General features: G+C 35.5%; 2 non-coding genes across 2 annotated transcripts; both read right to left on the bottom strand.

The window, feature by feature from the left end:
• Nucleotides 1–4,883: 4,883 nt before the first annotated feature.
• Trnar-ccu lies at nucleotides 4,884–4,956 on the bottom strand. The gene has a single exon. It is a non-coding gene; the product is annotated as a tRNA-Arg (tRNA).
• A 4,346-nt stretch (nucleotides 4,957–9,302) lies between these two features.
• On the bottom strand, nucleotides 9,303–9,375 carry Trnar-ccu. Its single transcript has one exon. It is a non-coding gene; the product is annotated as a tRNA-Arg (tRNA).
• Nucleotides 9,376–20,138: the final 10,763 nt, after the last annotated feature.

Genomic DNA, 20,138 nt, shown 5'->3' on the forward strand with positions numbered 1-20,138 from the left:
TCTACAAATCAAATCTTCTGGCCAGTGTATGCCGTCAATGAGCTTCAATCCAAAGTGTCACACAACACTGCGCACCAGGTATTCGGCAATTCAACGGTAATCGATAACCTGTGACACGACAATTCTATGCCTTTGTTTTCTAATAAATTTAATAAAAAAAATCCTGCATCGGTCACTGAAAAATTTTATTAAAACCTACTTGGAATGGTTTAAAAAAAATGACAGCGTTGATAAGTTTAATTAAGATAAACTTGATGCCTAGGTATAATGAAGAACATAAAGCTGTATTGCGAAAATATCATTGTGACTGCAATGGCCACAAAGATAACATTAATGTCAATTACAAAGAAACATATTGTTATGTAAGTTTTTATTAAATTCTGGGTAAGATCTGCTCTAGATAAGAGACATTTCTACACGTGGGAAGTGGTCGCGGACACACACCTCCTCTGGGGAAAGAGGGTAATATCAGACGTTAAGGTCTATCTCTTACAACTGCAACGGCTCCCGCATAGCTTCTGCCAGTATAACTTAGATACTCTTGGAGTCTTATTGGACATCATCAAAGAATAAGGAGGAGATCTGTTTTCCGTTACAATACCCCAGTTTTGACCTCGTGACATAACTTGCACATACATATGTTAAATGCTAACTGCTCAATAATTACTATCAAGAAATAAGAAAAGAACGAGGTTATCACAAAATTACAGTTGTGACTTTTGAAAATGCCAAATGCATTTCTTTTGTCGATTATAAGTTTACTTGTCATAAAGGTTAACGTGAAATTGAGAATAAGGAAAGATGGGAAATATCCTTCCGTGTTGCTTGTGTAGGAAGCAATTTTGAGCAGCATACTGTAATTTTGTATGGTGGACAACCATGCTCAGATGTATGTGTTTAAAGGGTTTTAAACTGTAGTAGAAAATAATGGAATGTATAGGGTTACGCCAAACTAAGTAGTGAGTTTATAACCTCTTTATGTCCTGGTTCTTGTTTGATTATCCGAATATAGCTGCGCTTGATTGATGACTCCCTCCAATCAATTTAGCGATAATTGAGTGCACTAATGACCTTTCGTTTGTTCTCTACGTATAAAAGCTATAGGTATGAATGACAATATAATGAATATTATCGTATACCATTAGGTAACTCAATGAAGTCAAATACATTAGGTACTCTAAAAATGGTCACTTTTTATTCAATTGCAATATTTATTAGAATTAGTTACTGCAACTCTTCGTATCGTATCGTAATCGTAGCTCGTATTAATACGAGCTACGAACTACACATTACTACAAAATAGAGATTTGCACGCCATCTTCTGTTTAGTGTCTGAACTAAGATCGTTGTATACCATATTTGTGTTCATGTAGTCAAATATGCTCACAATAGATGGCGCTCAACCAACACAGCTCAGTTAGTTTGGTAACGTTTACAGAGATGGCGTTGTCAGAGTATTTAAAATGTTTTATTATTTGCATTAATATTTGATAGTGGAAACGTTGAACATATTCATTTCATAAATTTTAATATAATTCTTTCACGCCAACACATGTATTACAATGCATTGTGTATACTTTCGTTCTGTGTAGTAAGTACCTAGCGTAATTAAATACTTTATTCAACAAACTTTTAACCTTCACGGAGTAAGCAGGAGTCACAGAGAGGGCATTGAGGTTGACGAACAAACAAAGTAGGTACGATTTGTAACAATAAATTGGGTTTGTATTATTATATTGTAATGTTTACGTGAAGGAGTCGAGGCAAACTCAAAATGCAAGGAACCAACCTGTAATCCAAAGAGTTGAAGAGTTATAAAAAAAGGAGACAAGTGATGCTTTTACTGTGATTTGGATTATTGTACTACTGGTTTTCTAACATTTATTAATAATGTTATTACATAAGCTGATGGCTATTTCACTGTTTAGGTAAATGTGACTTAGAATCTTTACTTTTTTCTTTCATTTAAATTACAAATCGAAAAAATAAAACAGAATAAAGGCAATATTTTAATATAGGTCCTGCTATTCTAAAAACATCAATTTATTGTGTCTTCTTTATACCTCTGGAGTCCTAACTAAACTCTAGAGTCTTTTTACTGATAACTATCTTACTATATGCGACTATTCAAACTATTAACAAGACTGAAAATACTGATATTCACGAATAGGATTCTCTAAAGACCATTATTGTCATCGCTGAACAATCGAGTCGCACGTACTTACGCGATAAAGAGAACGAATTTCAAAAGAAATAGCATTTACTATTCACTATTCAGTATTAAAAGGGCTTATACCTCCTACATTCGTCGTTAACTAGATGTATACCTAGTTGATGTAAAATACAGCTGAATGGCCTGTGATCACCACCCTTTTTCAACGCACACAATGCGTCTGCCGACGGCGATTTTTCTGAAACTCATCCCCCCTCCCAAACCAGTGGGGGTGGGCCGGCGGGAGTGCAGGCTACAGGCATATTTTGAGGGGTGGGGATGAGGCCTACCCGCGTCCCTTTTCAATGTCACAGGCGTTCGTTGGCCGTCTTCAGAGGTCGACTGAACCTAACTCTATTCGCCCAATAAACTGATATACTATATAGCATTTGAATTTGAACTCACTTTATTCAATTGTAGAGTTTATTGTTGGTTGGGTAAGGAGAAAATTGGAAGAGACAATGTTGTTACAATGATAAATGCACTAAAAAGCTAAAGTGACAGACCGAGACGGCCTGACGTAGATCCGGAGTGTATCCTCAAGTTTTGGAGCGAATGCTCCCTGTGAGACTAGCCTGTCTTCATGTGGCTTGACAGGTATAATATTACTAATTGAATTAATTGTGAAGTTTATTGTATTTTGAATTAATTGAATGAAGGAGCTTGTTAAGTCTGCTGTTTTACAATGGTGTCGTAATTTAGATTGCATTCAGTTGTTCAAATTATTCTTGCTCTTCATATAAAGTCTGAACATCTATTTAAGGATTTAATGCTATCCTGACTGCTGTGGGTTATAAGCATATTATTAGGTAGTACTTAGGAATTCATTACTAATTAGTAGAGGACTAAAGAATTGTCGTTTTAGAAATAATTACGACTTGGCCTAAATTTCGGTCAATTAATTTTGTCTTTCAAAAGGATCTAAATAATACTTTTTGAAGTACTAAGTAAATATTATTTTAAGGCAGTCTCATTCCTTGGTTGTTAAGTTTTCTCGATTTGTTTTCCTTGTTTGTCGCTAATCGAAATCTGACGTTTGATTGCGGTTCGAGGATTTGTTTGCGGAACTCTGAGAATAGATTGGAATTTGAGTGTTCCATTACACTGTACAAAGCAGGCATTTTGAAGGATTCCTCTTGTTTATACATCGGGCGCGTATTTATTGTTTTCAAAATGGAAATTCTTTTTTAATTTGAAGTTTTTGTTTTTTTATAAGCTGACAAATTGAAGCAGTTGAAGAATTATCGTTTGGTCAAATCTTTTTTTCATACTTTTTTGGCAAGGTTGAATGCCCCATGGTGGGGTACAAATATTCAATGAAATAGAATGTTTCTCGTAGGCCCGTAGCTGTGGTCGATTAATGAATTGCGAATGCATTCCATTCCAATCCGCAAGGTGCGGTACAACACTCCCGATGGTTAGTCGGTTATAACTACCTTCTCCATGAGGTTCACAACAATCTCTGGAGAGAGATGAGGTAAAACTAAGTTACTATGAAAGCTTAGTGCGGTGAAGGGGTATGAAATCTCAATTTCTAGTATCTACTAAGCAGGTCTATAGTGATCTTCATTAAATACATAATGAAAATAGAAAGCTAAATTAACAATGACTTTCTTTAACATACTATATCACCAACCTAATCATGAAAAACTCTTGAGAGATTCGCAGATTGGTAAAAACTTGACAGACAACCTTCAAAAACTTCTACAGCACAAAACTGCAAAAGGCAAATAATTCACAAGCACCAGCTGCAAATAGGTTTCTATAAAACCTCAACGCATTGTTCTGTGATTAAAATTTGAATATCGACCTGGGCCCATCTCTTGCCCCCTTCCCCCACTCCAGTCGCATCGCTCGCCGTAATTCAGACTGAATTTCAGGCATCAGACGACCCTGGCAAGGTCGCAGACAGCCCACGCACACGCGCACAATTTACGCACACGCGTATGTACGTACCTGCATCTCGTAACTACACTCTGTCGGCCATTAAACTTTATTCATAAATATAATACACCTACGTATACATTACCTGTCTATATACTTCTCTGCTATATTGTAGTTGTGTGCGTAAGATAGAGATTTGGTTTGTATTAAGCCGTAAAGAATATGAAAATGTCAGATGAACGATCGTAAGTTTAAAATGTATGTATTGTAATATGAATTTGAACGAGGTTTAAAAATGGTTTTCTTTTTTATTTAAGAGAATATTGGAGGTATTTTCATAAATATAATGCAATTATTTTTGAAGGTCTGCCCAATGTAAATTGGAAGATAGAGGCGATATAGTTTTGGCTCTACGGTTCTTTTTTTTGGTCGTTGTATTATATATTAATGAATTGGTTTCGATTTATATTTGCAGTGAAGAATTTGCTACTTAGCAGATAGCGGTTAGCCTGAGCAAAGATTTTGTCTACTTCTTACTATTTTCCCATTTATTTATATTCTACTGCGTGTGAATATGCAAATACTATTAATTCTAAGTCGTGGATAAATCCGTTTGCCTGGTCCTATGTAAATAACAGTTTTTGTTAAACAATAAAAGAAAAAACAACAATGTGAAAGTTACTGGGAATTACATTTTTCCACTATCTTTTTTTTCTACACATTTATCACAAAATTTAAAAAAATTGTACACTGTAATTTATTTAATATTATAAAAATAAAGATATTGTACCCCTGATGGGACTCGAACCCACAATCCCCGGCTTAGGAGGCCGATGCCTTATCCATTAGGCCACAGGGGCTATGATATTTTCCACGAAATATCCCCTCGTTTACTTAGTGTCTTTGATAGTAGCATTCGTTTGAAATCGTGAAGGAATAATTAAAAGCAGGACATTGTTTAAAAAAAAACGGTATAAATAAAAATATGTGTCAAACTTATTTTCAAGTCAATCATTGTATTTATAATAAATTTTTGAGTGAAGTACTGAGCGAACCTAAATGTAGGGACTTGCAGATAATCAGCAATTTATTTTGCAACTAAAAAATAATAATAATATTGTTATTAATTATCTAAAATTGGTTAGAAATGATAGGTTAAAATTGATTAGATGCAGATAAATATCTTTTTATTTTAATTTTCACAACTATTGTTTATATTCATAGACTCGAATTAACCAACTCTTCGGAACTCTACATTATCATTAAAATTAATCATTCACCCTAACTAAATACTTATACCATTGCTACTTTCATACAATACCTAAACTATTCATCAATGCTTTGTCTAGTTCAAGAGTCACTTTTTAACAATTAAAAGGAAGCAAAAAGTATGTATTCATAGAGTAAGTAGAGCAGGGGCTCCCAATCTTTTCCGGCTGTAGGCGCATTTATAAGTCATGCAATTTATCATGTCGCAGTTTCAAGCCAGTGTGAGACAAAAGAAGATACAAATTATAATAGGTATAAATAAGGTAGATTGTAGCTCGACTTATTTAATGGATGAGGTGCTGTTAATATTTTTGATTTAGTATTCGGGAAAGTTATAGTTTTGGTTAATGGCAGGGAATCGGCAATACTATTCTTTCTACCTTGATCTTAAGACTCAAAGTTAAATTATTGCACTTACGGTAAATGCATTACATACCGTCCTGCGCCTAACAAATTACAAAAATATTATTTTAAGCGATAGATATAAGCTCCCCGGCCCCGTAGCAAGTAGCGCACAGTTTGAGAGCCCCTGCTGTAGACGGTTTATCGCTGCTGACGTCATCAGGTCGGGGCAGATGCAAGCGATACTCGAGGGTGCTTTGTCTGAAGGGTGCTTGGGGCTTCGGGTGCATCCGCAGTCTCATCCCTTAGTCAAAGACACCGGATTTAGGTCACAAGATAGGCGCGAATTTTGAAAGGGTGTTGTTTCGAATGCTCCTATGTGAATGATATGGAATCTTAAATGGACAGTCATTTGTTTTAGTGCTTCGAATTTTTGATGATTTTATAAATGGACTTTGATGGCACCTCTTTTCAGTTGCGACCCCGTTATGGCTGGAGAAAAAGTTGATAATTTGATTTTACGTGTAAGTATTTGACTTCGCAATATTTCTTATAATTTAAAATATAAAATAAAAACACATATTTTAGGTTAAACCACAGCTAACCCGTGCCTGAAAATACATCACAAAACTACTGTAACCAAGACACAGCAAAACCTTAATTTAGAACAACAAAATAGCTGTCCATTATGGCACTCACTAAAATAATCTCTGGACTCTATAAAAGTAGCGTTTTAAAGGATTTGCGCTATGATCATTACAACCAGTACTAAGTACCTAAAATACCTTTTAAGAAATTGTCTGTGATCATAAAGACGAGCTTAATGTATAAGTAGCAAAGTATATTAACGGAATAGTAACATGTCTGCTTTCTCTATCTTCTGTATTTATATATTTTCTTTTAATACACCGGACTGGTAATAAATGTAAAACCTTTGGATAGATTTTTTTTGCCTTTTTGTAGCGTTTCGTTGGTTTAGATATCATTTAAAGGGATTCTTTCTTTAGAGGTTTTTCACTATTTTGGACAGGTTTAAATAACGTTTCAACTGGAACTGAAATGCGTTTGGGATTTCATACCTTTAGTATTGGATCTGTTGAAGTATTTGTACGGGTTGTATTTGTTATTGAATTCGAGCAAGTAGTATTTATTTTATATAAAGGTTTAAATGAAATAGAATAGAGCGAATTATGTGTCCCTGTAATTAGATACTTAAGAGGCTTTCGAAGTTTAAAATCTCTGAAAATCAGTTTCTGTTTAAATGGTGCAGCTACCTACTAAAAATTATCTAAGAAGAATCCGGCACATGCGTCATTAATATTCTTTTTCAAATATCACAGTAAACATGAATCTAAGTATTGTAAACTTTTTTTGGTATATTAAAATGAAGTTACTGCTTAGTATTCAGACTGGTTTTTGTATTCAGAGTTTGGAATGAAAACGATCTGCAGTTTTACGAGTTGGCAGGCAAACCAATTAATTGGAAAAGTTACGAGGTACAGGTATCCAACATTTTTGATAAAAGCGCAGTCTGTATCGCAACTATGCATTTTACAACTTTGAAATGTTATTTTTTCCTAATATCTACCGTTGTCGAACGATATGGCCCACTACTGTGGATGAGGATTATAATTATTAACAGTGGTTTTATCGTTCATTTTACTTCGGAAACACTCTATCATCTGGCTTACGCGGAAAATGTATAAAGAGAAAGTACAAAAGTGCTACACATTGACCATTGTTTATCAAAATATAAGTTGATAAATTTTTGATCTTAAGCCTATATGACGATTGCAAGCCAGTATAACCATGCATTGACTAAGGTGTAGTTTGAAAATGGTGTAGCTGTGGAGTTAGAGTAGAGTAGACAGTGAAGACTGATAACTTATTGACGGTGCAAGCAATTTTCACCTTCTTAACACATAAAAACAGATAAAAAATGAGTGGCTTGTTGTATGAGTAGGTTAGTTATTCTGACATCTATATCGAAGTCGTGGATATTTTTTCACCCAGAACAAGCTTTGCTTAGTTTAAAACTAGGTGGTGTTGTGCGAAAGTTGTTTAATACTTTCATGTATTTTACTTAACATAATTTCCAATAACCGGGATAGCAGTATTGCTAACTTACCAGTTTTCTTTTATCTGTTTTCAATATTACTTTCGGATTGTACAGACCTGTTTCAACAATTTGCATATTACAGTGTTTGTAGCATAATCTCCCAGATATATCGATGTTGTGTTGCATCAAATGGAAGTAATTAATAACTGTGCAGGTTACACTGCAATTAGCGGCTGGTATTGCAATTAAAGATTGGTTACCGCTATAGTTACTAGTGTGAACGCAGCGGGAGATTTGTGTGTTAAATGGCTTATCCTTCGGACAAATGGGCAGTTAAGATGAGACTACCAGACTGTACAAGATGTTCTCATTATTGAAGCGAAATGACGCAATACATGGCGTAGCGTGGTGTCTAACTTGCACTACGTCAATAGTAGGCTAGACCCGATAGAATCGAGTTCTGTGTCAATCGAATTGAGATAGAGTGTGAGTCTGGGGCACGACGACACGCAGTATTCACAGGCGGTTAGCCATCCAAGTACTGACCGCGCCCCATGTTGCTTAAGTTCGGTGATCGGACGGGACCCGATGTAATCAACGTGTTGTGGATGTTGCAGTTACACTGGACCCCAAACACTAGCGCTAACTGTTGCTGTGGCACGAGCTAGAACTTTTTACCTATGATAGATAGGTCCAATTTTGATTAAGTTTGATAATACCTTCTATTTCAAGACCAAATCAAAAAGAGAATCAAAATAAAAGTTTCAAGACAAAACAGCTATTTTTAAAGAACGTGAAGTACTACCGTAATCATTACGAACAAAGAAATCTTTTCAAAAAAATGGTTGCGACATGAGGTCCTTAAGGCTATATAGCATGAATTTACACCAGGTCTGCATAAACTATTTTTATCCTGTCCTTCAAAAGGCTTAGTTTCAGTCAGCGAATCCCTGACGATGCGCTATTGAAGCCGTTGTCTTTAGATGGAAGCTTTACAGCGGGCTGTCAACCAGATATAAAAGGATGTCAAATAGGCAAAACCTCTCCTCATTTACCTTGTTTATAACCCTTGTTCCTTGTGTTCTTTCTGTAGGTTAGAAATAGTTTTTAAGTGTATAATATTACGCAAGTGCGTAAATAACTGTGGTAAATAATTAGCCTAAGGTCTATAATGTATATTACACTGATTCACACTAGATTCAAAGTTTTGTTAAGAAATTGCTAAGCGGAGCTAAGCTAAGCGGAATGTCAGATCCTAATCATTTTTTTATTAATTTGTGATTAAAATTGCAGCAAAAATAAAAATAAAAATTGTATCTATTGCCTTCCCTATTAATTGAGGGAGTTTTCTTTGTATAAATGTTATATTTTTTGAATAAATATTTTATATGCAATACTTGCTTAATTTAGTTTCAATAAGATTAAACATTTAAATACTTGAAGTAGTTTAGCCACATCTTCACAAAAAATTGATAATACTTAAAAAAATCAACAAGCAATCTAATTAATATCAAAATAAAAGCAGCAGCCATCGAATACCCCTGGTGGGACTCGAACCCACAATCCCCGGCTTAGGAGGCCGATGCCTTATCCATTAGGCCACAGGGGCGGTGGCTAAAAAAGAAAAATTGGCCTTCACAACTAATAAGGGTAAATTTTAGCGATGTTACTATTATATTGTACTGATATGCATAGAGGCGCGAATGTTTTTATGAGATATTCAAATCAATTAAAAGACAAGATTAAAGATGACAGCATAAAGAGATGAGAAGACTTCCTAAGACAAAGGGTAAACACGGAACCCTTTAACTTATCCTCTGCCGTCTGTCCGTCCGTCTGTCACCAGGCTGTATCTCATGAACTGTTACAGCTAGATTGTTTTATTTTACAGATATTGTACTTTATTGCCGCTCTAATAAAATAAAATTCAAGGTTAAGCAACCCTTGATACTGTTATAAGTTTGATGGGTGATTTTTGTAGCAAAGCGTCTTATCTCGGGCCAAGGCACAGCGTTTAATTTATTTTAAGTTGTCATGAGCGATGGCGCTCTACACGTTACTAACAGGCAAAATAAAAAGTAATTCAATCTCTCAAGCCTGGGCGATAAATTAGGGGTTCGCGTTGATCCAAGCCTTCATTTTCGTAATAATTAATCATTGGCCGCTAATGTTTTCAAAATGATCGTGTTGCGGTACCTACGGGCTGGGCATCCTAAGGCCGGAGCTCGGACCCTCATCAATTTGATATATTCGCGTAGGTAAGTGCAGCACCGACGAATGTCCTCTCGATAATCTTGTTAAATCACGGTCGCTTCGAAGATGAGTAATATCCGTTCGATATCAAGAGTATTATTGTACGGACTACACCCAAATTATTGAACACGTTTATTGACTTCGGACTTAAGGAGATAATTACAATGATTCAGCGCCTTATAAATTATCAAAATCAAAATTTTATTTTTATTACCAGAGTCCCGTCGTTAACGTATCCAAATTATACGTTCTTATTAATTTACAATGATACCAGGTCTTATTATTTTTTTGATTGAGTATGTTATTAGGGTATTATGTATATGAATTTGCGCTTCGCTTTGCTGAAACGTAGTCACTTAATAAAAACTTACGGCTTAAATTCAAAGAGCGTCCAGCCAGCGACGTTGTCCTTTACAAAACTAGTAAATACACGGGGCTAAGCGTAAGTTAGGGCAGTCGTATGTCCTAGGAAAGAGCTGGGAGCGTGCTAAACTGTAGAGGGGGGAGGTGAACTAGTGGGCAGGGGTAACGGGGGGTGGGTGCTAGCGGGGGTCAGGTCGAGGGGGTACGGGGTATAGAAGTGCAAGTTCTCAAGGTCGGTGCGTCTCGGTCGGTACGAGTCGTTTGCAACGCCGCCATCTAGATATGTATCGACAGATATGCTAGCATTCAACACGTGTAACAAATGGTAATGGTGCCCGCAATCGCTTTTATAGATACGCTCCTTTATTTACACGTTTTACTTTATTCTTGGATGATTTCAGTTCTGTGGGATCAGGTTCAAGGACGGTTGTCACTGCTGTAGGTACCTACATAGTAGGAATTTTAATGAGTCATTAACGTGATGGTTTATGCGAGTAGAGACTAACGAACTGTTGTCAATCTCTGCGATATCACGCGGGAGTAAATCTTGAGATTAGGAGCTTAAATGTTACACGAGCGTGCAGTGTTTTGGAAGGCGGCACGTGCTCGTCCCCCTTCGAATAGAATCTGATAAAGGTACTTATATCTTGTTAGATTTACATGATGGATTTTAGTTCTGGACTGCAAAATATTTGTAACCTGGAAACAGTTACAGAGTGTATGTGATAACTAGAAAGTTAAAATTTTCGCAGATGATGTTTTACGATCATAAATTTGTCACCTTACCATTTTTTTATCGTTAACCTAGGCATATGTACAGAACCGTCAGTGCCTCAAGTCTTTGACCGGTTTTTCTAGTTATAAATACCTTTACAACTATCAAAAACATCACCCTGTTTCTATCTCACCATTTAAAACCAAACCAACCTTAAGCAATTATTCCGTACCGAATTATCTTCCTTCCTGAATAAAACTTTAAAATAAATGTACTACATGGAAACTAACAGAATAGAACGAGCAAGATAATTTCGCATCTATTTCGGTTTCCTAAAGAGGATGACGCGAGCGAAGTGGTATTGTGAGGCAAATGTGTTTTTGGTAAGTATGCTTCCGCAAATATCGTCAGAGTACTTTGAATATAATGCAGGGTCATATTTTAATCTTCGCACAATCTATTAAAAGAAAATGTAATGTTCAAGAGATATATTTGGTTAATACTTCGCGCTATGAAGAAAATTGTTCCCGATGGCATTTGTGACAATAAGATGAGGCTTTCTTTGTTTGCCATCCGTCTTTAGGTTTTTAATGAATGGTTTACTTTTAAGGGTTTCGTACTAGAAAAGTGAAAACGGACTTATTACTAAGGCCCCGTTGTTTGTCCATCTGTCTCTTGGTATGTCTGTCACTGGGCGGTCTCTCATGAAACCTGAATACGCAAATCGCTTGACAGTCGAAGATTTCATAGACGATTTTTTTTTTTGGTCGTTATTACTATAAATAATATAGAATCGGTTATTGAAGTTTTTTATTGATGAGTTGTTATTTTTTAGTTTTCTTCAGGCTATTTGTACAGATCATTAAGTATCGCGAGACCGACTTGCTCTTGACCGTTTTGGGACTTTACAAACATTCAAGGCACACTCTACTCTAAGCAGAAATTATACAACTTCATTGTGTGCAACCCAGACTCTCATATAATTTTCGTGACTATAACTTTCATTCATAGTCAAATATCTCGAGATATACCATTTTAGTCAACCTATTGACTGTGGTTAAAATACAAGTTACACCAACAACTATATTTGACGTAAAACTAGTGACCAAATGACGTCATAAGTTTATTAGCCATTCTTATCACGGCTAAAGGATTGCACGTACTGCGCCCCTACTACCACCGGAAAAGTTAAGTCCGTTGCAGTTGTTGGAGCGAGACAGGGCTTTACACGTGTATAGTGCTATCTCGCTTGCTCAGCAAGCACTGTTCTACTTAAAAGGACATGGTACGCTCTCTAGTCGACCCCAAGTATAAGTCACTAAACGACGAAAGTAATCTTTACTGCATTGAAATAAAGACGCTTTTTATGTGCAAAGGCTACTCGTGTAGTCAACTGTATTGGGGAGATCGCAACAAGTGTTAATATTTATAAATTATTCTTATGTGAGATGTATTATTAGCTTCTTTTATTATTCACGTAAGAACAAACTTTTCATTTGAATCTTCGACAGACTTCCAAAACTATTGTTTTGATATTAAAAAGGACTATTTTGTTTATTCTTGTATAAGTATTTACTTCAAAAAAATGTCTCGTTAAATATTTAATGAGAGCAAAAATAAAAACTACTGATAAACAATCTTAGATTTAAATAAAAAGATCATGAATAACAACTTTACTGTTAAACCTCATAAAAGGAAAATTACTCAGCCAACAGAGATTAAAAATTAACAAAATTTTCTAACAATGTTGAATTCAGTCGGTAGATGCCGTAATTAATTCTTGTCACGTCCTCCATAAAAGATTATTGTACCTATGCGAATGAATATTCAAACTCTAAGTCATCGACGTCCCCGTATCCACTGATATAAGTATAAACAAGAAGGATCTACTGACAACCCTCCAATATACGAAAAAGGATTCATGCTTTACTCAGAAGCAAAACTCCTTGCTCAAAATTATAAACATTCGATTAAAAGCTCAGTAATGCATCGGAGCTTTTGTTTAAGCTAGCTGGATGGAACATGCACTCGTGCAGTTCGTTTTCTGCTCCGTGAATAGCCAATAATATACAAATGCCAAGTTCATGCCTACCTCGTGCCAAGGTGGTCAGGTGTTTCCTGACTTCACGATAGAATAGCCAATACATTAACTAGTACCAATATATGGGTAGTTCTTTAGACGATGAGCATATCCTCTCTGCTCTTCTGCAAGCGATGACGAGCTTGTTGGTGAGGATTCTGACAGTGAAATATCAGATCACGTAAGTGAAGATGACGTCCAGAGCGATACAGAAGAAGCGTTTATAGATGAGGTACATGAAGTGCAGCCAACGTCAAGCGGTAGTGAAATATTAGACGAACAAAATGTTATTGAACAACCAGGTTCTTCATTGGCTTCTAACAAAATCTTGACCTTGCCACAGAGGACTATTAGAGGTAAGAATAAACATTGTTGGTCAACTTCAAAGTCCACGAGGCGTAGCCGAGTCTCTGCACTGAACATTGTCAGATCTCAAAGAGGTCCGACGCGTATGTGCCGCAATATATATGACCCACTTTTATGCTTCAAACTATTTTTTACTGATGAGATAATTTCGGAAATTGTAAAATGGACAAATGCTGAGATATCATTGAAACGTCGGGAATCTATGACAGGTGCTACATTTCGTGACACGAATGAAGATGAAATCTATGCTTTCTTTGGTATTCTGGTAATGACAGCAGTGAGAAAAGATAACCACATGTCCACAGATGACCTCTTTGATCGATCTTTGTCAATGGTGTACGTCTCTGTAATGAGTCGTGATCGTTTTGATTTTTTGATACGATGTCTTAGAAATGGATGACAAAAGTATACGGCCCACACTTCGAGAAAACGATGTATTTACTCCTGTTAGAAAAATATGGATCTCTTTATCCATCAGTGCATACAAAATTACACTCCAGGGGCTCATTTGACCATAGATGAACAGTTACTTGGTTTAGAGGACGGTGTCCGTTTAGGATGTATATCCCAAACAAGCCAAGTAAGTATGGAATAAAAATCCTCATGATGTGTGACAGTGGTACAAAGTATATGATAAATGGAATGCCTTATTTGGGAAGAGGAACACAGACCAACGGAGTACCACTCGGTGAATACTACGTGAAGGAGTTATCAAACAAGTTCTTATTGCCTCGCAATTATCCACTGAATAAGTATAACAAGAAACTATACAACTAATATACGAAAAAATTATCAAACAAAACTCCTGCTCAAAATTATAAACATTCGATTAAAAGCTCAGTAATGCATCGGAGCTTTTGTTTAAGCTAGCTGGATGGAACATGCACTCGTGCAGTTCGTTTTCTGCTCCGTGAATAGCCAATAATATACAAATGCCAAGTTCATTAATCTCCCTCGTCCATACAGTGTAGCCGGGAACAAACGCACTACACTCGGAACGAGCGGGCAGACGCGAACGCACTCTAATGTAAACAGAGCCGTACCCGCGTAGACATTCCGCTGTTCGCGTGCTGTTACGCCATCATTTTATCCCATATTATCTAATATTCGAGCGGGTTCAAGGTTGGTCGAGCTGAAAGTGCTACACTGTAGTGTCGCGATCGCATCCTCTCGGGCCAGGCCGCCGCGCGCCCTTTGCGCTTTTATCAATACGGCTACGAGCGCAGCGCCGCCTGGCGGCCGCCGCCAGTACCCGCCCGGACTCGAGTGCGCACGCTCCGTGCCCCGCGACAATACTGCATTTACACCATCTAAATACTTCTTTCTTCCTCAAAACAATCCCTCCAAAACTATCCTAATCCCAGTTTAATACCGCTTACCGTGACTCATCAGCCCGCGTCATCGGCTGACAAAATCGCGCGCGATCCTCAAAAACTTAACCTAAAACTGCGTTACGATTACGTCAATAACAGGCGCTATCCCTCGCCTCCGCTCCGCTGTTATTGTTTATTATTACATTATAAACACCAATTTCCTGATGGTGCTGTAAGGCGGGCAGGCGTCGCGAACCTCACCAACGGTAAGTGTACGAAGCGTATCCAAGTGATGTTATTGTAAGGCAGTGCTTGTTTATGTGCGAGACTTGAAGCGGGTATCTGGAAAGTATTATCTAGGTAATGTGAGCGCATGTAAGTGGTTACTTTCGCTGGGCACCGCGCTCAGGAATGAGGGCACTCTCTAAAATAAACTCAGATTTTTACCACACTGTTTCAGCATCGCATCTTTATACATTCATGTAACTGTAAATGCTGATTGTCCGAGTGTTTATGTTGAGGCGAATGCATGCAGTATAAACATATGTAGCATCTGGTTGCAGTAAAGGACCTGTATACGGTTGACATAGTATTAAAACGTGTCGTAATAGCTTGTGTTACGAAAACTCTTGTATCATGTTCCTACACACTGATTCATTGACTCTACATTACTGCAGGCAGATTTGATTAGCGATACATGATTTGATTAGCAAATGGCAATGATTAATTCACTTCTTCAATGTTTATCCAATTCGCGAACATCCAGCGTCGTGTACATAATGAATGCTTGGACGGTAGAATGTTTCAATTCTTGCGATGTTTAATTCATTATCATCATTAAGGCAAGCTTATTTCTTGCTTAATTACTTCAGTTGGTATGTCACGCATGCAGCTTATGTATATGTGGTATTAAACCGTTTTACGAGAGTTATTTAAAATCCAATTACTTTATCTAAAATTTGTGTTTGTGTGTTACTAAAGAGGGAAACTTATTGGATTCTTATTTGAAACTAAAAATAAGTACGTATTGTCTAAATATAGAATCAAAGTTTTTTACGTTAACTTGCTAAAGCAGACGTAAGGGGTAATTATGAAACAGTACTCAAGTGCAATAAAACCCAAATTAATGGTACTCGCGGTGCACACACTCGCGAACTTTTGTTTGCCAATAAAATTTAAACTGATGTCGTCTTTGCATAACACGCATTCTTTTGTGTCGTGGCCTCTGCATCGTGAGAATGTGGGCCAAGTTCACGATGCAACCATTGTATTTACTCAATGAGTGCATTTCCCATTATTCCCTATATGAGGGGTTTATTCTTATAAACCGGTTTCAGTGTGAAATGAAGCACAAGTCGCCGGCGATATTACGTCTACTTACACTCGCCTGAATCGTTTTCTTTATGAAAAGATTGTGATCTAGTTACGGCGATGAAAGGAACTAGTCTATTGTTTGAATCTATTTGAGTTCGTGAAAGTAGTTTTTGTTCGAGCGGACTAGCTAGTTTGGTCTTATTATTGTTAGTAAACGTGTGTTTTGTTATTAAATGTTTATTCTAGTTGACAGCTAATAGAGTGACTTAGGGCTTTAGGACTTATGTAAATAAGTCATATTTTTCGATGCGCTTATCTTTGAATAATTGAAGCTTTTAATTGTGAATGTATTGATACAAGTCAGCTGTCGTTTTATAAAGGCAAAAGCTATTTTGACTTAATGAAAAATAATATACCTTATAATTATCGTCACACTTAAAATTGACCCTACATTTATAAAAATAAGAATTTAAATTTGCATTTGGTTAATAGACAACGTAATTTATTTATAAATAAAATATTATTTAAAACAACTATTTTATTATAAAAACTTGCCACGTTAATAATGAACATGCATTCAGCTGCCGTTGAAAAGTAAAGTGCAATAAATACCTTAATAATACGCAATTTTAAATAATACGCTTTTTATTCAAGCTGCGGCGGTTAACTGCCAATTATCACACAATACGCAAATTAATGCAGAAAATCAACTTGGAACAACAATTTAATATCATACAAAATTATTGCACAGACACAGTGGTAGCTTAATTTTTTACCTTGATCGGTAAAATAAGGGACAGTAAGAAAATACACGATTTCACTGAAAAAAGTTATGAAACCTGAAAAGAATATTAACCGGCACAAAATAAAGATTTTGTAAAAAAGGCAAAATGATTCGAAGAACTAATGATTTTTCTTGCAAGATAATTTATTTTTGAACAAAACTGTGCAGTAAGTCTAAGCACGACTTTTGACCTCCTCATCGGACTACGCGTAACTAAGTGGTCCTTCTGCGTTTAATATTACGATGATGCGCTACAAAGCTCTCGTGTGACGTCATCGCTCGATGCAGTTCGCGCTATTTAGAGGAAGCGCGTCATAGCTCGAGAACAATGCCCCTGTTTAATAACAAATAACGCTCGCTTGCTTAGCTTTATGTAATGAATTACTGAAGCGACGTATTTATGTTTTCCGTATCGCACGATATATGTATTGAATGTAAACCATCAGTTTCCAATATAACATTGTTGCTATGTTTATCATACACTCAGAAATTATGAAAAATCATTCAAATGTTTGTAATATTTTTAATTTTATTTTAAAGAAAACCTAGTTTTGTTTTCTTTTTACTGTAGACATAATTATAAACTTTTACTTGAATTTTAAAACTAAAAGAAAAGAAAGAATGAATAAAATACAGTGCCGATAAGGTATTACATACAAAGAATGCCTTGTCTATCAGACATGCATCTATGGCAGGCTTTCTATACCTAGCCTGGATGTTTTTGTTTGTGCAATTATGATCTTAGTGGAACCAATCACTTTCTTTGACCTCGTATTATACGAACAATAATACACCACAACTTTCACACAACGCCATCTAGACTCAAATTTAACAGAGCTTGCATTATGAATAATAGACTGATAAACATCGTTAAAAGTATAGATAAATTACACCTAGATGTTCTGGGTGGGAATTGAACCTCTAGCAAAGCAGTCAGGGCCACTAACTAGGGCCACTACTACTTACTTTATCAAAAGGTATCAAAAGGCAAAGTGCGAAAGTGAATGACAAGTATCAAATAAAAATTGTTGTTTGTTCAGCCCCCTTGTGAATTGTTTTTGAGCTTTAATAGAAAGACAAATACACCTTTATTCTAGGACGATAGCAAAATTGCATTTAAAACAATGTAGAAACACAAGTCAAACAGATTCAGTACACGCTGACATCATAAACTAATTTTATTAGCAGTTTCACCTTGTAAACTAAAGCGTATCAGATTCACAGCTTTTAAAATAAACAAAAACATACATGTACTGAAAATTAAACAGACGATAAAATGTTTATGACTTCACAAAGTACTTGAGAGTTAAAGGTAGTTATAACCCTTTACAATGCAGTTAAGACCTCGCAAAGAGGTGGAAACACAAATTTGTGAAAACTTTTTAACTGGCTGGAAAGATTCAAATTGATGACTTATTGGAATGTTTCTTATTTTAAAATGCATTTTGACAGTTGTTTTTCTTTTAATGTCAATTATCGTAATATCACTTTTTAATAGTCACTGAGATATTCTGGTTACTGTCTGGTTGAAAAAAGAAGGTTGTAATTAAAGTTTTAATTTCCATAAAAATAATTAGTATTCTTAATGTCTAATGGCTTCTACATCTTATTTGTCTATGCCTTATCCTGTAATAATGTAGTGTGCAATAAAGAATATAATATTCCATTATATTCTTGACAATCTAAAATCATCATCATCATGCCCCTGCCCTTATCCCAATTATTTTATTTGGGGTCGGCGCAACATGTCAGCTTCTTCCATACCTTCCTATCGGCCGTCATCTCACAAGAAACACTCTTGACAATCTAAAATATGTAAATATTTAAAAACGACTATCAATGAGTTTGCCTTGAAATTGACACATTTTTAAATTATTGCGGTCATTATCATAGCTGATGGAAAGTTAGAATAAAAATGTCGGAAAACAATAAATTGATAAAAGAAAAAATGTTGACATATTCAATTTAAGCAGAACTAATTAATAAAAATTACAATTAACAGGTTCCTGGATAGGTATATCGGCTTAGTTTATATATTTTTTATTTATTGCTAATAGTTTAGTTTACATAATACAATTGTGTTTTATGAGATGCGAGATTTGCATGCGTAAGTTTTTATCCAAATTTAGTTTTTGTTTATTTAGATAAAGTTATTTTTTTCACAAACATATTTCTTTGGCGTAAAACAAGAATATTATATTCATCCAATTATTTACAAACCCTTTATTATGTAATTAATTCTTAAATAAAATATCATTTATTTTGTCTCCATTGTTTTTCGTATCGTATTTCTTCTCAAAGCTTCCAAAAGGTACGGATAGTGTGTCCCAAAGCCCAGAACTTTGTAAAACAATGTCCGAATAAAGAAAGTTTGTTTTCTTTATTAAACTTGTACGACGTGAACAAATAATGGTATTTCGAAACATACACAAGTTTTTCTGTGTTTAAAAAGATGTTAGAAATACGGTACGGTTCAATTCTTATCACCTAATAGAAAACAGTAACTTTAAATCATAACAAAAATAAAATAAACTAAAATATCTCATTTCAGTGAATAACGATGTATTCCCGTAATGGTCCCAAGTAATAGACAGCTTTAATAAAAAAATGTAGCAAAATCTAAAGATTTTCCATTTTTTTTAATTTACAAGAACTTATCTCTATAACACCTTGTGTAACACAAACTGTTTAAATAGGTAAACGCGCCCATAGAAAGGTTATTTTCGTAGAAGTTTATATAGGAAGCCAAATATAATAGTTAACAAAATCAATGGCTTTGTTCACGAATTTATAGATTTACAAAGGAAACAACACAATGTACGGTTCAAGGATTTTCGCTATTCAAATAAAGTTTATTTCCCTTACTTTCAAAGAAATTGTTTGGTTTGATGTTATGCTGAAAGGTATTCCGAATACCGGTCAAGTGCGAGTCCTTCGTTCGTAGAATTCGTAACATTGAGACTTAGTTGAATTGTTATAAATGTTCTATTTCTGTGATAATACTATATATTTGAACTGTATAAAGATTTGCATGTCGCCAAGCGGCAAGATGTATATGGCACCTTGACAATGTTTTACCACCATTATGTACCTACATTTTATGCAAATAAAGAATTATTATTATTATTATATTTAATAGGCTAAAGAAACAAATTTGCAAAAGCAATTGTATGACAGTATTAGT

This window comes from Trichoplusia ni, chromosome 2 (genome assembly GCF_003590095.1).
Source record: "Trichoplusia ni isolate ovarian cell line Hi5 chromosome 2, tn1, whole genome shotgun sequence".
In the NCBI taxonomy this organism is placed as follows: Eukaryota; Metazoa; Arthropoda; class Insecta; order Lepidoptera; family Noctuidae; genus Trichoplusia; species Trichoplusia ni.